Source organism: Callospermophilus lateralis, chromosome 7, assembly GCF_048772815.1.
Source record: "Callospermophilus lateralis isolate mCalLat2 chromosome 7, mCalLat2.hap1, whole genome shotgun sequence".
Classification (NCBI taxonomy): domain Eukaryota; kingdom Metazoa; phylum Chordata; class Mammalia; order Rodentia; family Sciuridae; genus Callospermophilus; species Callospermophilus lateralis.
Window position 1 is genome coordinate 15,271,017 of NC_135311.1, and position 21,435 is coordinate 15,292,451.

Here is a 21,435-nt window from a genome sequence, read left to right on the forward strand (position 1 = left end):
AATCTGTAAGTGTGATTGCTGGATCAGATGGTAAATTTATTAAGGATAAAAAACTGCTTTTCCCCCAGAAGATGCATTAAAACTGTTAGAAAATTATACAAATCATATTTTGGCATCTTTAGAATCATGAGATATAAAATTATTTATATTTCAGTGAGTTTTTTATAGCTGTAATAAAGTTACCAAAAACTATTTTTAAAGATATATATTTATGCATTTTTATGTGGGACAATGTGGTAATTCAGTACATGTACATAAGTTGTAATAATCAAATCATAGTAATAAATGTTTTCACCTCTTCAGCTGTTAATTGTCCTTACGTATTGTGAATTTTATTTTGAAACAGACATAAGGTTGTTTTAATGAACCCTACTGTTCAATAGAAGTACTCAAACTGATTTTGTATTCTGTTCTTGGTGTCTTTCACTGAAATCTTTCCATCCGTCCCTTCCCTGCTATCAAATAAGAAATCCTCAATGACACCTTTCCTCAGGTCCTGGTAACTGCGAATCTATTTTCTGTCTGTATGTGTTTCTAAGCTCAGTTCTACCTTCCACATTAAAGGTTTGTGAATTACTGTCTCATGCAATTTTCGTTGTTCTTGCTCAAGAAGAATAATATCCCATAATATGCTGAGGCCATGTTTTGCTTATACTTTCATATGCTTTTGGACACTGAGTTGCTTCCATCATGGGTTATTGTTAATAATGCTATTATGAAAACCGGTTTATATATGATATCTTAAATCCCTACATTAAATTCTTTTTAGCACATTAGTAAAAGAACAATTGGTGGTTCTGGTGGTAATTCATGGCAGTGAATATTGACATATTTAGTTGGGAAAAAATACAGCTCATTTAAAGCACTTACTAAAACATGATATACATTCTCCATGTGTTTATAGTGGCTAATGCACACCTTCCTTATAAGAATTTTTTGCTGACACCAGGCAGATATGTTGGACCCTTGTGTTATCTCAAAGAGGTAAAGCATTGGCATTTCTGTGACACATTTGTTATTCACATGTCTGTAACAGATTTAACAAAAAAATGCATATCTCCATATTCACATAATCCAGAGAGTATCTGTTGTATGACATGATTTATTGTTTGGAAGCCAGTGTATTGGCACATTTGGAGAACTTATCTATCATCAGTACTTAAATTTTTGCTATCTTAACCAAAATGATTTTAAGAAGTTAATAATTCATTTTTTCAGTGCAGATTAGCATCAAAGGACTGGCTGTGGCATAGCCATTGGCCACCACCATCTGGACATAAAAGCAAACATGGTCATCTTTCCACATAGATCTTGAGGAGGAGAAAATGCTATCCAAACAGTACATGAGCACAAAGAAACTCATGAGTAACAGGATGGTCCAGGTGGCCCTCTGTACAGGGGATGCTTTTGGAGAAAGGCTGGTGCTTTGAAGGTGCTGGAAGTTCCTCTGGTGTCTACACAAGAGAGCCAACATGTATGAACTTGAGAGGGCCATGGGTCCTATAAGAAAGACATCCCGGAATACACCTAATACAGAAAATAAATGCCTGATGAAGTAACTCATGGGTAAAATTGTGCAGGATTGAGTAATAAATACATGGCCATGTGCGGTCACATTGGGAATGGCAGTAGAAGAAAATGAGAAGTGAGCACTCAAGGACATGCAGAAAGCCCATAGGAAAACAAGGACACACAGGGTCTGCTGTGGGATTTATGTTTGAACTTGGCCAAGCAGGAGCTTCTGGGGCTGAGGATGATGGCCTGGAGGACACTCAGCAGGCAGGTGGCACAAATGGAGAAGCCCCTCAGAAACCTGTGCAAGTAGATAACTGATTGACACTTGATGTAATACCCAAAATCCTGAGACACAAAGACACTTGTAACTTCGTACCCTAAAATTATCATCATCCCTATGTGGATTAGGGCCAAGAGACCTATGATCAGGTCAGTGGTCTTGAGCCTGTGCTGGAGGAGGAATGTGGAGATGTGGAAGAGAAGGAGGATGGAGTTGACCAAGATCCCAAATTGTTTTTCAGAGAAAAATGCATTTCTTATGGTAAAAACAAAAATCATATAGTTGGTTGGTCTTTTTCATCTTTTAGGCAAGGAATCACAGAGTATATATCTTCAGAGGCAATGAAGAAAAAGTCTTTATTTAAATAATATCACCATCATGAATCTCAGCCTCTCCTATTACCATCAGAAAATGTGTGGATTCACCCTAACATACCCTTTTCCCAACTCAACACTCAAAAGTTTTCTGACACCTGCCAAGTGTAATTTTTCTATTATTACCAAATCAGGTCTGAATTGCATAACAATTGTTGAGTTCCCACTGTACATCAGCTTTCCTATCCATTCAGAACTACTATATATTATTTAAAAAATTCTCCATTATAATCTTATCTTGAAGTCTTCTGGAGTAGTGTCTTATTGGTTTTTCATCTTTCTCTCCTCAATGAAGTCCCAAGTGCATATTGAAAATGCCTAATTTTGGTGAATTCAAATGGGAGGATTGCATAATTGCAGAGAATGCCATCTCTCTCAAGAAATTAATCTCAATGGAGTAGTTTTAAACTATAATATATTATTTTGGTGAAATCTTTATACTGGTTTATTACCAGACCTAACATCTTTAATACATCAACTGAGCCAACATTGAGAATTACCCACTTTATGACAATTTGTTTGAATTTCTCTTATCTTCCATTGATTTCAAGTGTTACCTTGAGTCATCCTTGATGGTGAATTGTGATAATCTCATCTATGAAATATGGGCAGTCCTATTCTGTGAATTCTAGAGGTATTGTGTGTGCAAGAAGATGAAGTACCAAATATGGAAGTGTTTCTGACATATAATGACTTCTAGATATATTGGCCAATGTGTTTTAATTAATACAGTTCCTCATTTATATGACTTGGGATATGTAATTCATTATTAATTTTAATAAGGTCTATCTCTGTGGCTACCTCAAGATTTTTCCATAATGGTAGAACATTTTAAAAATGTATGTAGAAAGATCTTTGGTGGCACTTTAGGACTGTGTTTGAATTCCCAGTATAGCTATACCTCTTACATACCCATTTTTATCACCACCAGAATAACTATCATAAGTGAGCCAATTCCAGCTACCAAATATTAGTAGGAACATATTCTAAGGTTTTCTACTAAGGCAACTGTAATTAGTATGGTAACTAAAGTCACAGTTAAAATAGATTCCAAGTTATTTCATTGTAAGGTTCTCATTAAAGAAACCATCGGCGCAAAGCCTGAATGAAGGACCTTCAAAAAAGTCTCAATTATCATCTCAAAGAAGGAAGCAATTTTTCAGTTCAGATACCTAAGCATAAATTTGATACAGAAAATTTGATGTTGATCTACCAATGGAAGTTTTTCTATACAAGGCATGTTTGTGCTTTAACTCAAGTGTCTGAAATGGTAGTAAATATGTATTTTAAATCATTTCCAGCCATATATTGAAAAATAACAGTTATCACAAAATTATGCATGTGTGGCCAAATGGTTTTGTAGTACATATAGATCTCTATATATAACCCAAGATAAAAGAGAAAGCAGAAATATAAAATATTTATGAACATGAGATATCATTTAAAAATCTGTAGAAACTAAGTTAAAACATCAAAGTGTTGATTCTTTATTTTGATTTTTAATTGGAATCTGCTCTTTGTACTTAGATATGAGACCTAGCATTATAATCCAAGATGTGTGTAGATTGTGCTTTGATCACATCAGGGGAATTTCCATCTTCTCAATTTGTTATCATTTTTATGTTGGAAACCTGCAAACTCTTCTCTGGTTATTTTGAATTTTATAAGTCATCATTATAGCCTCATCACACTATTTGCTATAAAACTTTGCTCTGTTAAAAGTTTGTTTGCACTACTTACCCACCATCTATCTAATTCCCTTTCTCATTATTGATATAGAAAGTCTTTGTGTTCTTGGCTTCTGTGTGATAAACTTTTTCAGCTTCAAGGCATGAGTGCCGGCTGGCTGCGGCCGGAGGCGGCGGGATGGAGACCCGGCCGAGGACTCGGGAATGACCGGCCGCCGGACGCTGGCCTCTTCCTGGGATGCCGCGAACGGGGTCCTGTCCCGGAGCCTCCTCCTCACCCGGGCTGGCGTCGGTGGCCCAGGACTTCGACTGGGAGGAGCTGCTGGCGCCGCCTGCCAGCCTCTGGTGAGCCTGAGCGCGGTGCTGGGCCCCCGGGGCAGGACGCCCTGCTTCCTCGACCTGCGGTGCGACCCCGGGGCCGGGGAAGAGATCCTCGCGGTGGGCGTCCTGAGCTCGGCGAGGAACGTGGAGGTGTACCTGGGAGAGGAGTATTGTGGCACCGGCCGGGGCCAGGGCGCCCGCTCCGTCCCGGAGGGCAGTGAACAGGAAAATGTTATTTTCTACAAAAAACATCTAAAATTGGAAACTTCCACATATGCTTGTAAAATAAAGTTGCTGTCCTTTGGTGAAAAACAGTGTGTGTTCATCAGTAAGGTTGTGGTACACATGAAACCAGTTTCAGGAAATTCTTCGCCGAGCTCTCCTGCTCTAGGATCAAGGATAGACCTTGACAAGGTCCAAACCATAATGGAGTCCACGGGGTCAAAGTTATCACCCGGAGCTCAGCAGCTAATGAACATGGTTAGGTTTCAACAGGAGAACTGTATTCCCATTGGAGAGCAGCTTCAGTCAGTTTGGGGAACTACCGGGCACAAGCATATGATTGCACTCCAGCCATCGTCCACTTCAGGAGCCTTGGACAAGTCATCCTCCACACCTTTCCCTTTTAGAACCTGATTGACATCTGCAAACAGGACTGAACCCTTACAGGCTTTCATCGATAAAAGCACCAGGCCACCTGGGGAAGGAAATACCACCAGCCGCGACAGGTGTAAAACTGTGCCACAAAACCATTCCCTCATTCTTCTTAAAACTGCAGTATCTTCTTTCTTACCAAAGAAAGAGAGTGACGGCTCACTGCCCAACTCTGAGTTGCTGCCCTTTCTCCAAAATCTGTGCACTCAAGTTAACCATCTTCGCGTGGGACATAACACCAAGTGGCAGGAAAACGTCTCCAAGCCCCGTGAGGGCATTGTTGGTGTTGCAGTGGAAGAACTGCCTATTTGCTCCTACTTGGAAAAGATTCTTTCTAAAAATATGGAACTGATGGAAAAGAAACTTGTGGACTACATTGATCGGCAAATACTCCAACTCTAGGAGCACATAGATGATAAGATTACCTTGTTAATGGACTTCCTGCAGAATCCCAACTCCCCGCCCAATGGGCTGCCTTTGAGACATTATGACTCTGGAGAAAGACTTTCCAATGGAGAAAGATAAGCTCTCAGTGTACGATGGCCTGCAGATATTTATTACCTATTTATTACAAAGCCCAAACCTAAAAACGTTTATGAAAAGCAGTATCTGATGTCCTCCGAAGGATCATCGGCTTACATAAAGTGACCTCAGTGTCCATTTTTACTGCCCTTGTTATTGTAAATCCAGTACTGTACACCAAGAGGTGACCCCATTGTCCTAAGTTATTCTTATTTGCAGTGTTTTTCACTTACAGATTTTTAATGTATTCTTGTGTGTTAAATGTTTAAATGCTATGGATTTCTAATGCAGTTCATTGGTTTGTATTATATGTGTTTGAAGTGAATTTTTTATGTATATGGACACCTTATTTTATAGTCTTAGGAATGTGAAAAATAGTGTTCAGAATATTTGATATTCTTTATCTAACTTGTTCTTGGAAAATTGGATAATTGGAACTTTTAATTCAGGTTACCAATTTACATTTTGTATTGTTTATCTGAGATAATGAACCAATCACCAGGTTTGATTAGGTGGAAAATTCCTTTACACAGGCTATTAGTACTATTTGTTTTATTACAATGTAACTATAGATACAAAAAAACAAAAATCCAAACCAGCCTATTCCTTTTTAAAATTACTACTTTGGCTTTGGTGTTTGATGTAAAATGGGAGCATTCATCTCATTTGATCTCAGTAACCCTGGTCAATATAAGGAAGTCTTTCCTTTCTCAAGCTGATACAGGTTCTTCTCCCTAAAGTCCTTCCGGGCATATTTAATTTGTGACATCCTGAGAATCTGCATTGAATTGTAAGACATATGAATCAAAGAGGTTGCAAGACTCTAGTATATTTAGTCTTCAGAATTTTTAACTGTTGTGTTAAAATACAGTTAATACATCATCGAAGGGTGATGTATTTGCAGCTAAAAATAAATGCATCCACTCTGGAAGCTGCTTAAGTAAATGGGAGTCTCATCTTGAACTCAGCTTATATTAAAATGTTTCATTTTTTAGAAAAAGGATTAATCATATTCATTTATTGTTTTGTAAAATTTGTTCTCTAAAATGAGAGCTAATTTATATATGGCTTGTTCATTTTTATTTTACTATCAAGGTGACACAGTATACTAAACTCACAGACCCCAGTCTCTTGAGGATTTGCATAACATTTTTCCTAGTCCTTTATGGGCCATTATTTATGGGATAAGCATAACAAGTAGTTGTAAGATAGCTTTCTTGTCATTGAGAATAATCTGTCTCAAGGCTAAACTCAGGAGTGCAGACTTACAGCTTCTGGTAGTTTGGGTCTGTTCAATTAGGTGCCCCATTGTGGCCGCTGGTCAGAATGCCTTATAGAATGTGGCCACAATTGCTGCATTCAGAGCAAGGACCATGAATGAAGAGAGACACAGTTGAAAGACCAATACTAAATTCTTTCTGCATGTAGTTGATGATAAAATACTGTAACAGAGAAGGAAGATTTTAAAAAGTAGTTATTGACAATATGAAATCTCACAAATTCATGAAATTCTGGTGGTTTTGTGTATTTATTAATATATAAAAACCAGTACAATCATGGAACTGTTATTGAATTGGTTCAGTATGTTAAAAATCAAAGATAAAATGCCCATAAAAGAATTTCTATTTCAAATGACTGATTGAGTTGTATTTTCCAATGTGTAGTAGTAACTTTGTCAAATTTAAAGTATTATAGTCAAACAGCTTATGCAGCATTATTTATTAACAGTATTTTCCATAGTTCTCAAAATATATTTGATCAACAAGGAAATTATTTCCTCTTGCAATTAAAAAAATTCTTTTCTGCTATGTATGTCATTTCTGTAATAAGTTAATTCACAGATTTTCAGATCTAAAGATGTATTATGCAATGCAAGACTTTGTCAATATAGTTTTACAAGTTACTGAATTTTTTTTTTTTTTTTGGTGCTGAGGATTAAACCTAAGGGTGCTTAACCACTGAGCCACATTCCCAACCCTTTTTTAATTTTTATTTTGAGTTGTGTGGGGCCTGGCTAAATTACTGAGACTCACTTTGAACTTTCAATGCTCCTGCCTCAGCCTCCGGAATTGCTAAGATTTCAGGTGTGTACCACCATGCCTGGCTAAACTTGTTACTGTCTCCATAGTTTTGCCTTCTCTAGAATGTTACAGAGTTGGAATCATTCATGCAGCTTGTTGCCTCTTCAGATTGGTTTCTTTCAATTAGCAATGTGCACTTGCATTTCCTCCCTGTCTTTTCATGGCTTAATAGTTCTTTTCGTTGTTTTCACTATAGAAATGTTTTTTTAATAAACCAAAAATAATCATCTTTTGTAGTGCAGGCAAATAATACAAGGATTGCAGGACTTTTATAGTTTTATCATTTTCACTTAATAAATAAGTTATTATAACTTAAAAAAAAAGGCATGAGTGCCAACATGCACTATTTGTGGAAAATGAAAACTCTTGACCACCACTAGAAAAAGACAATTTTTCTACCAAGTAATGATCAGGTAAAATAAAAAGTTTTCCATTCACTCATTCAAGGTTTGGGAATTGTCTCCCATCATAAGTCCAGAAAAAATAAAGTTGGGAATCTAATATCTATATGTGTTTCAGCTTTTATGGATCATATTGGATCACTAGAATAGAGCTGTCTTATTTTGTGACATCTATGTACATATAAATGGCATTTGCCCATCCTTACAAATTTGTTTTACATAAGTATCTATGGGCACTTTATAGTATAAGTTTAAATGGATCCATAACATGTGATATATAACTTCTAAAAATTGTTCTAGGCCAGGCACAGGAGTCTAAGACAGTAGGATCACCAGTTAAAGCCAGTCTCAGTAATGTAGCATAGTTCTAAGCAAATTTGTGAGACCCTGCCTCAAAATAAAAAATAAAAATAAAAAATAAAAATAGTTGGTTGTGTTTCTCAGTTGTTAACCCTAGCCCTGGCTTTAATCCCTTATACCAAAGAGAAAAATACAAAAAAATGTTTTTAAATTGTTTTCTTTCAAAAACAACAAAAATTGTATTATGAAACAAAACCAAAAAAAATTTATTCTATCACTTCATTCCTGTAACATACAGGATCTGCTTTAATTCATTTCTGACATTTGATCCTTATAAAAACCAAGTAATATAACACTCATTAAATGAAATATTTTAATCACCTGTGTCTCAAGACCTTCGGATGACATTAAGTTCAGTGTGATCAAGTATTTGCAGTTCTGCAAACAAGAGTAATGAAAATCAGGAGTGTCCTGTGCCATGTGTTTGCAATCATATTCAGAAATTCATAGGTTTGTTTGTTCATTACCTTAAAATCAGTGGAAAATTGTTTTTTACAAGTGAATTTCTGTATTAGGAAAAGGAAAATCTTAGATTGTTTCCTGATGTATGCATTTAATATACAATTTTTAAAAATATTTTTGGTTTTTATTTGTAGTTGGACACAATACCTTTATTTTATTTTTATGTGGTGGTGAGGATCGAACCCAGCACCCCGTATGTGCTAAGCAAGTGCTCTACCACTGAGCCTCTATCCCAGTCCCAACAATTTGATATATTCTTAAACAAAACAATTCTTTCTCCACGTAGTGCCTGTAGAAAACCCAGAAAATACTTTTCTAATTATCCTATTATTTCCAGTTTTGAACCACAAACAATCATATCAGTAAATGCTGCACATGGAGTATATAGGATTAAAATTATGTAAATATATCTTATTGGAATTGTAAAGCAAGTTCTATAGTATTGCCCATGCTGATGTAAAATGGTTGTTAGAAAGCATCACAGCATCCTGGGGAATGCGAACAATTCATAAAGATGACCTAAGAGAAATCCCATGGCATGTCCCTCCCCAGGTGTGATCCATCACCCTCAAGCCTGGCACAGCACACCCTAGGAGATTAGGGGACAGAGCGTGGGCTGTCTGCTATTAGTCAGGTAATCTGAGAAACAGTACTCAAATGAGGGTCTTAGAGGTGATACCAAATTGGCCCCCTTGTACTTGATATTCTGTGTTTAAGGATATGTAGACTTGATATTCTATGTTTAAGGATATGTAAATCACAGTGAATCTAACATGAATTTCTGAAATAAGTCACATCTGAAGAACCCACATCTGGTAAGAGGAAGGAAAGGCTAAGTGAGTAAATGAGAAAAACAGATCACGCATGAAAAAAAAAAAAGAAAGAAATACCAAAATTTTCAGAACTTTCATTTGTTAGAGCTCATAGTGAAGACTGGGGACCCCTCAGGGTTAAAACTCCCTTTTATATTTGGATCAGGTAAGCAGTCATGTTAGACAGTATGCCAACCTGCAATCACCAAAATCCTGGGTAGCTGTATGATGCATGCAGCATCATGCATGTTCCCTCACACTAGTGAGAACTGCTCAGGAAGAAGTGGCCATGAGCTGGAGGTCAGGACAGAAGGAGAGAGAATTACAGGAGGAGGACACCCTGCTGAAGACTGCACTGCAAGTTTGGGGTCTTAGGACCTTCATGGTGGGCAGATTTCAGGGTGAAGGTGTGAAGGGAGCACACATCTGTTCTCTCCTCTGCAGTGTGAGCATCATCTTGCTTCTCTCTTTGAAATGAGATGGCAGATAAATAATATTTACTCACCACTTATTTATATGTGTGCAGACTCATATGCTTTGGACTGTCATCACAAACCTCAGCTTCACCACTGATGCCAAATCCTCCCATTCTCCCCTTCTATTCACTAAGGTAAAAATTGCAAAAGTATCTAGGAGGTGTGACCAGTCCTGCTTCCTGCAAGTGGGTTTGGAGCTGAGTTCCATGTAGGCAGCACTTTCTACCTTGTGGCACTACTTGTGCTGGAAATCTATGATGAGCACAAGGATAGATGACCAGCTCCTTAGGGAAGGCAAAACCATCGCCCCGCAGAAGTCAATCCTGTGGGCATATCTGCTGTGAGATACACAAACTCCAGTAACATGATGAGCAAAATCCTGAACAAGCCTTCAGCAATGAGTGGCAGCTATTTGTGAGAAATAGAGATGAGAATTATCAGTTGTTTTTTGTGAATTGTCAGGGTTGGAGAGTACAGCTCAGGATTCACACTTAGAGCAATGATATTTACATTACCACTATTTTAAATTTCTCTTGAGAAAAGCCACTAGAACAGAAAATGTTCTTTTAATGTCAAGAAACAGGAAGCCCTAGAGGTGCTTCTTTAAGGACCCCAAGCTGTCACTACTAGAAAACCCAATCAATCCTGCAGGAGAGTCCTTCTCCCTCATTGGTGTAGGGATGGAAGATTCAAGTCCTGCTTTCCTGATCAACAGCTTTTGTTTTTCTGTCTCATCTTATTCTTTGTGTCTTAGTCACAAGAAAAGAAGATAGGTTCACATTTATTTATTCATGCTAAAGACACGAAAAACTAAGTTTGAGGAAAAAATTTAAATATTAGGTACTGTAACCAGGACAGAATGGGATTCAACTGAGCTAAGATGTTCCTCTAAACAAAATCAGATTTAGACATTTCCAATATGATAGCAATTGAAAAGAAAGGTATATTTAGTAACTAAAACAAAAAGGACTAATGAACACAAATATTCTTTCACCAAATATTGTGAATTATGTTCTTGGGTGTTTTGGAGCCACGGATGGAAAACTACCAGCATGTTCATTTGAGTTTCTTAAAATGCTAAATTTACTTCCAAACCTTATCATCATTGACCTATAATTTGATGTTTTTTCCTGTGAAATTAAATTGGATTCAAAGACTACATGAGAAATTACATATAAAAAGTTTATAGAAATATTAGATTCCCCTTTATGAAATGAGGTTTGGAACATAGAACCCCATTTTCTTCTAAACATTTTTAAATGTATAATTATTTTTATTATAGAAGTTGCTTACATCAATAGTAGTTCTATTTGAATTATGAAGATGACAGTAGAAAAAATTATAAGTAATAAAATGTTAATTTAAAACTTATGTTTTCCCTGGTACTATGTATACAAATAAATATTATTTAAAATATCTAGATGACATACTGCATGCAAGTCATGTCACTAGAAATCATTAAATTAAAATGAATTAAAAACCTAAAATCACTTGATATTTCTTATGAAGAAAATTACGAACTTTAGGAAAATCTAATTTAAAGAATCAAACATTGTTAGAAGAAAATATTCTCATTGCACCATACTGAGCATGGTCCTCTGGGCTCAATACAACTGTTGTAGCCGATGTCTCCATGGCAGCTACTAGAAATCTCACTACTAGGCTCAAGATCTCTCCTTCCACAGCCTTTTTGGGACCCACCTGCACTCTGATTGTGTACCTGAAGACACAGAGGCACTTACTCAGATTGCTGAGGAAAGGAGAATTCTTTGCAGCTGAGAAGTGCTTAAAACTGTTTGAACTCCTTGAGTTTTAAGGAACAGACATCTTTAAGTTCTGTCTCTGCAGAAGTGTAATTTTAATGTCTGTAGAACAGTGACAAGATCCCACTGAAGAACACAGAAGTGTGGCTTCCCCAGCGGAACATGACCCTGTCTATAAATTTTAATTTATTCCCTGTCGGAATAAAGGGAGAGCAATCTAGGAATATCTGAGGTCTAAACTTTTCTCTAAGTTCCCTGGACACATCTGGAGGAGGATCTTGATTGGAATCATGTCCACATATTTTTGACAACTCCAGTTACTCTCATTCTGTTCTAATTAGTCCAACCCCATTCCATAATTTACAAAGCCTCCACTTTGGGCAGGGTATTTCTGGAACCTCCTATGGTTTCCCAGTTGCACTGGGGGTCCTCTCCCCACAGGGTGTGACAGGTCTCTCCTCCCTAGTTTGTTCTTACATGGAGCACCTGATTTTGGGGTAGTGTTGGTTCTGTACATCATTACTTCCAAACTGGCAGTATTGAGTTTTGAGATCTAAGTAAAACATTAAAATCCATCTGAAATGAAATGGAAAATAAAAAAAAAATAGTGGCAGAGATAAAGATCAGAGGTTGAGGAGATCACAGGCAGATTGAACATAGAACTGAGGCAGAGCCCAAGCTGGTAGTTTTCTCTAAGGAACCTACCTGATTAGCCTCATTAATGGAGGTAGGAGGAGAGGCCTACACTTTCTCTGAGAGAAACCATGTGAAATTAGGCTCCATTTCCTGTGTATTTTGTATGAAGTTGTATAAAGCTTTGAAGACAAATTGGAACCCTGTGACTCAGAGTCAAAAGAGAGTACAATCATTTCAAGTAGATCCACTGATGCACCAGGTATTGGAATCAGAAGAAACTTTCTTTATCATAACCATTATCAAAATGTGAAGAGTTAATGCAGGTATGATAACAAATGGAAAATTAAGTTATTTCTAAAGAGAATTGGAAAGCTGAACTAAGTGGAAATCTGTAAAATGAACACTGTAGCCTGTACAGGCTCAAATTCCACATGGTTGGCCCTGGGCTAGTTTGGAAATGGCAGAAGAAATTTACAACAAATGCCAAAGCATGAGACTTCCAAAACCATGTGAGAGGGAGATATAAAATAGGAGAAGATCCTAAATAGTTGAGCAAGCATTTTAGCCTCTGTGCAATTTGGCAAGACATATCTGGGAAGAAGGAGGCTCAGGGCTTCATGTGCTGTGCAAGGTTTGTCCCCACATGCAGCTGCTATTCTTTCCTAGGCTCTGCCCTACTCCCTGATATGGCATGGCCCATTGATCACTAAGGTGCCTCCTGGAATCCGGTCTCTCTCTCTCTGGGAAGCTTCTTGAGTAAACCATAGGATACAGTTGGCCAGTGTACTCCCCAATTTTTTTTTTTTTTTTTTTTTTTGTGGAGACATGATGAGCTCTTTGGAGAGGTATTGAGGTGTAGACAGACACCCTGTACGGTTGTGGAATTGCTGTATGTCTTTGGACATGTGACTTTAATCTTTTTGTCTACGTTTCCCTGATTTTTAATAGAAAAGTGACTGTAATTGTCAGAGTTAGGCACAAAAACACTGATATGTGGGCTGTAGTGCTGACTACAGTTTAATAAGAAACTCTGGAGAGTAGGTCTCAAACATGAGATTTATAAAAGCTTTCAAGGATATTCTCATATGTAGTGAGTAGTAAATAATAAATGTTAGTGGACCAAGGTCTTGAGTGGATCAGGATGCATTTGAATTATGGCTTTTTATATATTTATAGAGCCTTGAATAGACTTTAACCTCTCAGAGCCTCTGTTTACTCATCTGTAATATATGGCTGATGCCACTTTCTTCCCAAGGTTATGAGGAAAACTAAATGAAGTCATAGATAGCAGGCACTTGGTTCATAGTGGGTGCTCCCTAAGCCAGGGGAGAACTGGCCTTTCTGTTTTTGCTTTACTGATGGACACCCAGCAGCAGATACATGCCTGCCCCAGAGTCGGCACTTTAAAGAGATATAAGTAACCCACAAAATTCCAATTATCTTATATTAGACAAAACTGCCAAAAACATACATTGGAGAAAAGACAGCCTCTTCAACAAATGGTGCTGGGGAAACAGGAAATCCATAAGCAACAAAATGAAATTAAACCCCTATTTCTCCCCACACACAAAACTCAACCCATTTTTATTTATTTTTTTATTTTATTTTATTTTTTAATATTTATTTTAGTTGGACACAATACATTTTATTTTATTTATTTATTTTTATGTGGTGCTGAGGATAGAACCCAGGACCTCACACATTTTTAGGCAAGCACTCTACTGCAGAGTCACAATTTCAGCCCCCATTTTTATTTTTTTGTGACAGGGTTTCATTAAGTTGCTTAGGTGCTTGCTAAGTAGCTAAGGTTGACTTTGAATTTGTAATCCTTCTGTCTGAGAATGTTATGTCTGACATGTTATATGCTTGTTTCACCATGCCAGACTGCTTGTGCAATTTTTTGGGTTCAAAACTCTAAAGCCTCTGTGTCTTAGGTGATGTTCATTGACACATAGGTACACAAAGGATAGAGAGTGCACACGACCTTGGGAAGAAGTAAAAAGGGCACCACACACAAGGTTTAGGGAACATCAGAGAAGTCAGGAAGCTGGGTACAGAGCTCACAAGGACACTTGGGTCCATTGGAATGTTGTTTGAGACTCTGATAGGAACCTGGGTGCAAGGATATGGTGCATGAAGAGGGTACCTGAGACCTAGCCTAAGGCATCCTCCCTGCACAAGTGGGAAAGAGTTTCTGGGTGGCAGGTGGGTGAGGCTGGCCACAGGCAGAACTGCTGCATGTAGTTGTGGTAGGGGATGAAAGAATCTGCCTCTTAATGAGATGTGGCACTGAGTCTTACACACCTTAGGGTCTTGGTATTCACTGGGGTGGGAGAAATGCACCACCCCACCCTTGGGGTCCTACACTAAGCTGCTTCCAAGCCACCTTCCCTGAAGGGGACCTCACCTTCTTCTGACCCTGTGTAACCCAAGGGACTGTGCTGCCCAGAGGACCCAGTGGTAGATCTGTCCTAATGGACAGCTAGCAGGTGGGCTGTTTGTAACAAGTGATGGTGGTCTGAGTCACATGGCAGTACTGATGGAACAGACAAGCATCTTATTGTGGCCAGAAGGTGGAGAGGCCAAGCTGGGGGTGACAACATCTTGGGTATAGACACTGAGGCTGCTGATTCTGGGAAGGACCCGCCGAGTCCTCTGCAGTTCATAACAACAGGCTGAGCACTGGACCTGCCCCAGCCATGGCTGCCCATCACCAGCCCTTGCCAGATCCACAATGAAGGAGCTTCCCAGTATTCTAGATCTTTCCTTTGCTCATGCTGCATCCCTGCCTGAAACACCTTCCCCACCAAAGCATCACCTTCAACACACACTGGAAATTGGGAAGACTCACCCTGTTTCCCACTTGGCAGAGGCCCAGAGAAGCAATAAAGTGAGGAGTCTAAGGTCACACAGCCTTTTGGGAGTCATTCAGGATATTTCTTGGGCTCTCATGGGTGTGTGGTCAGACCCTTCAGGGAACCAACTGCCAGTGACCAAGATTGAGGTTTGTCAGCCTCTGGTGACTTGTAGCCCCAGCCAGCATGCAGGCCACCTTGTCACCATGAAGGGAACAAAAATAGACAGTACATAAGAGTGACATCTACATGGAGAAAGGCAGATATATAAAGAGAGATTTCTAGTAGGCATGATATAAATCCCTGGATCTAATTATGAGTGAATTTCTCCTTCTTGGTAGGGAAGGCAGTCAATTTCCATGGATGCTGAAACCTAGTGGAGCTGGGGTTTTGTGACTGATGGCTTGCACATGGGTAGGCTGGACATGAGTCACATGGCAGTACTGATGGAACAGACAACATCTCCTTGAGGCCAGAAGGTGGGGGATTCCAAGCTGGGGTTGCCAACATCTTGGGATGCAGTGCCTCTCACCAGTCTGGGATGTGCACTGAGTCACAGAGGAGGCGTTCATGGACCTTCGAAGACCCACATGTACCAATAACACCTCAGTACTCACATGCTCAGAGTATTTAGTATGGCCAACACTTGTATCCCAGCCACAGGCCCCTGGGCTATCCCTCTGCTCCCAAATGCTCCCACCTTTTGCCCCTCCTCACCTGGTACCTGCATCTCCCCACCCCAACACACATGAAAGAACAATAGCTCAACTTGACTGTCCCTGCCCATCCCTTCAACAACCCATCAGGGGTCATTCAGATCCAGGGTCCATCCTTACTTGCGGCCAACACTGCCAGCCCTTGAGACCTTGCATGGGCTCTGCTATACAGCCATCCCATCATAGCTGGTTACTTGGGCTCAGTTCCAGACAACCCTCTTTTGTTCCATGAGGCCTGGATTATCTCTGGGAGTCATTCAAGATATTTCTTTGGCTCTCATGGGTGTGTGGTCAGGCCTTTTGGGGAACCAACTTCCAGTGATCAAGAGTGAGGTTTGTTAGCTACTGATGACTTGCAGCCCCACATTTAAAAAAAAATGTGTTGTCAGCATTTCAAAATGACAGTGTTAGGCTGGAGGTGCAGTTCAGTGATAGAGCATGGGCTTCACATGTGTGTGGCTCCAGATTCCATCCCCAGCACCTAAATAAATAAAACACAAAGTAGCCAGGTGCGATAAAACATCCCTGAAATCCCAGCTGCTGCTGAGGGTGAAGCAGGAAGACCCCATGTTAGAGGCCAGCAGCAGCAACTTAGGCCCTAAGCAACATAGTGAGTCCCTGTCTCTAATAAATTAAAAGATCTGGAGATGTTGCTCAGTTGTTAAGCACTCCTGGGTTCAGTCCCTGGAACAAAAAATAGGACAAAACCAATAAACAAAAAGCCCCCCAAACAAACTACATTCTCCAATATCCTTTGCAGATGGGAGTAGCTATGATTATGTGCTGGCCAATGAGATGTCAGTGGAAGTTACTGGGCCTCTAGCTCTTAATTTTTTCTTTCTTCCCCTTACCCTATTAGTTGTCTTGAGAAGACAAAATAGGAATACAAAATTGGGAGGGTCTGGGGCTTGATGGCATGCTTGGATAACCATAGAAACCCAGACTACACAGTTCAGAGCTGTTTTCTTTTCAAGTGAAAGGAAGAAATTTCTGTATTTTTTTTTTGTAGTAGAGAGAAAAGAGATGCATTGGATTTGCTTCTTGTTGACTCTCTTATTCAGAGTCCTTAGGTTCAGGAACAATCTAGGCCAATAGAACCAGGAACCTGTGTCACCAGTTCCTTTCTCAGGTCTCTTGGGAAGGAAGACTGTACAGGTTAATCTGAGCCCTTGGGCAGCCTGAGCCCTGAGTCCTGTCCAGAATACTTCACCCTTCCCAGAAGGTCCACAGAGGGGGATTCTCTTTACTCTTGATGTCAACACTCAAGTCCCAAATCTCAAGGCCCCAAAGACTCTCCTGAGCACTGTCTCCACAACAGGCAGACGCTGGTCCAAATCTCAATTCCTTCTCTGATTGACCACGCGGAAAGTGACTTTGAGCAAGCCTTGTTTCCATGTATAAAGTGGGGCTGTGCCAACTGAAGACTTGAATCTAAATAAACAATAGGAAGAAGGAAGAAAGGAAGTAGGCAGGGTCCCAGGATGGGAGGTGTGCATAAGCATGTATATTCAAGACTGCTTTTCTCAATGCTTCTCCAGCTGTACAGCCCTTCACAATGCTGTACCCACCTTGGGAACATCGTGTTGGTTTGGTGATTCTATCAAATGCACCACAGTGAAGAAGGATGTAAATAGTAGGAGACACTTACTCTTAGGTCAAGCATGAATTCCTTTCCTTTCTTTCTCATTTTCTATCCTTTCACCTTGAGAGATCATCAGTCCTCATGAGTGATACAGATGCCTCTGTACTGAGAATTAATATCACAGCACTACAGCCCTTTCTTCTGTTTGCCATGTTTCCTTTGAGGTCTTCATGGTCTTTTCTTACCAGCAAGTCAATCAAATCAACTCTTACAATACTCACTTTCATTATGAAGACCAGTGGAAAAAAGACCTTAGACAGGAAATGAGTACCTTGAATGCCCAAGGAAGCTCACACACCCTCACATCTCTACACCAAGAATCTGTCTCTCTGTTTCCTAACAAGTGACTCCTTCATATTAAAACAAAAATTGATCTAGTGGTATTTTACTCCACCTGTGTTTCAGGAAATAGTGTTTTTTGGATTTATTTATTTATTTTTTAATTATTAGTTGTTCAAAACATTACAAAGCTCTTGACATATCATATTTCATACATTGGATTCCAGCAGATTATGAACTCCCATTTTTACCCTGTATACATATTGCAGATTCACATCGGTTACACATCCACTTTTTTACATACTGCCATACTAGTGTATTTTGTATTCTGCTGCCCTTCTTATCCGATACTATCCCCCCTCCCCTCCCTTCCCCTCCCCTCCCATCTTCTCTCTCTACCCCATCTGCTGTAATTCATTTCTCTCTCTTGTTTTTTTTCCCCTTTCCTGTCACTTCCTCTTATATGTAACTTTGTATAACAATGATGGTCTCCTTCCTTTACCATGCAATTTCCCTTCTCTCTCTCTTTCCCTCCCCGCTCTCGTTCCTGTTTAATGGTGATCTTCTTCTCATGTTCTTCCTCCCTATTCTGTTCTTAGTTGCTCTCCTTATATCAAAAATGACATTTGGCATAGTATTTTAAAATGGGTTTTTCATAGTCCATCTCACTTCTCTCTTGTTACCCATTAAATGAGAACACTTTACCTGTCAAGCTTTGGTGGGAATTCAGCAAGTGAAATCATGCAAAGTGGAAAAGGGTGCACTTTGTAGGATAAATACACAAAGCTCATATTGTCAGGAGACAAAGTTCTCAGTGAGCACAGCAGTAGATATTTGGCTTGCCCAAAGTAACAGGAAAATCATTCTCTTTTGTAATTTCTGAAACTGGGAAGGAGAAAATCCTAATCCAAATTTCTCATATCAACCTGCTCATGGCTAAGCTCAAATTTACACCTTCCAGCTTAGGTGGGACCAGAAATGTTCCATGAGGACTGTGTATTTAAACCTGAGAATAGATCCAGTCCATATCCAAGCATGGCTCAGGTGATAGGTATATATTTCCTTCTCTCAACAAAGGGATTTATTTGTTTTGGTACCAGGGATTAAACCCAGGGGTGCTTAACCACAGAGGCACATTCCCAAGCCTTTTTTAAAAATTTAATTATTATTATAATTTCATTTTGAGAAAATGTCTCTTTCAGTTGCTTAGGGTCTTGCTAAGTTGCTGTGGCTGGTTCTAAACTTGTGATCTTCCTGACTCAGTTTCCTAACTCACTGGATTTACTGGCTCAAAGTATGTAGAAATCAAATTTGAGAGGCAAATTTATTGATATCTGAATGTCATGGCTATGAGTTTTTTTTTCCAGCACACAGACCTGAGAAATCCATCTTCCTAATTTATATTTCTTCATATCTGACAATCTAGTTTTCATAATTTGTTCTTTTTTGCCAGGCTGTTCCCCATTTGTATCCATTTTAGTGAGCTAAGATATGTTTTCTATGATTGGTACCCATCAAAACCCAAGGTCACTTGCTTTGGAAAATGAGAGCTACACGTGCAAAAAGTTTTCATCCAGATGGGGCTTGTTTACCATTGTCTGAGAATGGAAGTAGTAGTTTTCTTTTCCTTTGAGGATGCCTTCTCTAATTCTGCAAGACAGATGCTGTCAGACTTCAGATGCAACAAGATTAGTAGTCTATTGAGAGATGAGCTTAAGCTATGTGCTCCATATAACCTCATCTTGGAAGCCACAGCTCAAAATCTAAGTGGAAGAGAAGGAAGGGGAAGCTCCTAGGTAGGAACTGGAGGAATGCATTGTTACATCTAACTCTTGTCACACCATAACCAGGACACAGGTACTTTTCCTAATGTGATACAGGACCTCTTTAAGTTTAAGGCAGGGAGTAATTTTCATGTAATATATAGGATTTTATTTTGTTTTACTATAAAATTTTATAATATTATATGTATTATCTTACATGAGCGATTTTAAAGTATAAGGACTCATGAGGAATAATAATTCAAAGTCCAACAATTTGTATCTTTACATAAATTTATAGAACTTAAAATGTTTTAAATCTTCATATATTTGTTGACAATTCATATTTCTTCTTGTGATGTGCCTGCTCACTTCTTTGCCTATTTATTAATTGGGCTGTCAGATTTTTTTTATATTTTTATTTCTTTATATGTCCTGATGATTACTGCCCTCTCTCTGAGGTGCAGGTTGAAAACATTTTCTCCAATTCTCTAAGCTCTCTCTTCAAATCTTGCTTGTTTTCTTTTCTGTAAAGAAACTTTCTAATTGGATACCATCCCATGAATTTACTCTTTTTTTTGGTGGGAGGGGTAGGGGTTAGTGTGGATTAAACTCAGGGACACACAACCACTTATTCACATACACAACACCATTTTGTATTTAATTTGAGAGAGGGTTATAATTCTTTTCTTTTAAAAATATTGTTGAGGAAGTCAGTTAGAGATTTGAGCCTACATTTTCATGTAGTAGGTGCAATTTCTCCAGTCTAATGCTTAGATCCTTGATCCACTTTGAATTACATTTTGAGCAGCATGGGAGATAGGAATCTAATTTTAGTTCATTACACATTGATTTCCAATTTTTCCAGCACCTTTTTTTTTTTTTGAAAAGAGTATCTTTTCTTCAATGTATGTTTATGGTGCCTTTGTCTCCTATGAGAACACTGAATTCGTGTGGTTTTCTTCTCTTTATCTTCTATTCTGTGCCATTTGTCTTCAAGCCTGTTTGGTGCCAATATCATGCTGTTCTGTTACTATAGCTCTGTAGTATAAGTTAAGGTCTGGTATGGTGATGCCTCCTGTTTTACTTTTCTTGCTGAGGATTGCTTTGTCTATTCTGGGTCTCTTATTATTCCAAGTGGTTTCATAACTGCTTTTTCTCCTTCTATAAGAACAACATTAGAACCTTAATGGGAATTACACTGAATATGTGTGATGTTTTGGTCATATGACCATTTTGACCATGTTAATTCTGCCTATCCAGCAACATGGGAGACATTTCCATTTCTAAGGTCTTTTTCAATTTATCTCTTTAGTGTGATGTAGATTTCATGGTGGAGGACATTCTCCTCTTTTGTTCAATTCATTCACAAATATTTTATTTTCTTTGAGGCTATTGTGACTGAAAAAGTTTTCCTAATTTCTCATTCAGTTGATTCATTCCTGATGTATAAGAACACAATTAATTTGTGGGTGTTAATTTCATATTCTGCCACTGTGCAGGATATGTGTTCAATAAGTTTTCTGGTGGAATTTTTGGATCTTCTGATTATAGCAACATGTCATCTGTAAATGGTGATAGTTTGTGTTTTTATTTTCCTATTTGTATCCCTTAATATTTCTTTTGTGTAACTGCTCTGGCTAGTTTTCAGGACTATGTTGAATAGAAGTGGTGAAAGGGGACATCATTCTCTTGTTCCCACCTTTAGAGGGCATGCTTTTAATTTTTCATTTAATTGATGTTGATCTTGGGTTTACCATGTAGCTTTTATAAAGTTCATGTATGTTCCTACTGTCCCTAGTTTTTCTAGTGTTTTGAATAGGAATGGGTGCTGTAAT

General features: G+C 38.7%; 2 pseudogenes; one reads left to right on the forward strand and one right to left on the reverse strand.

Annotated features, from left to right (window-relative positions):
• Nucleotides 1-1,198: 1,198 nt before the first annotated feature.
• Nucleotides 1,199-2,073, reverse strand: LOC143404045 (vomeronasal type-1 receptor 90-like; annotated as a pseudogene).
• Nucleotides 2,074-2,173: 100 nt separating this feature from the next.
• Nucleotides 2,174-5,567, forward strand: LOC143404046 (ATPase PAAT pseudogene; annotated as a pseudogene).
• Nucleotides 5,568-21,435: the final 15,868 nt, after the last annotated feature.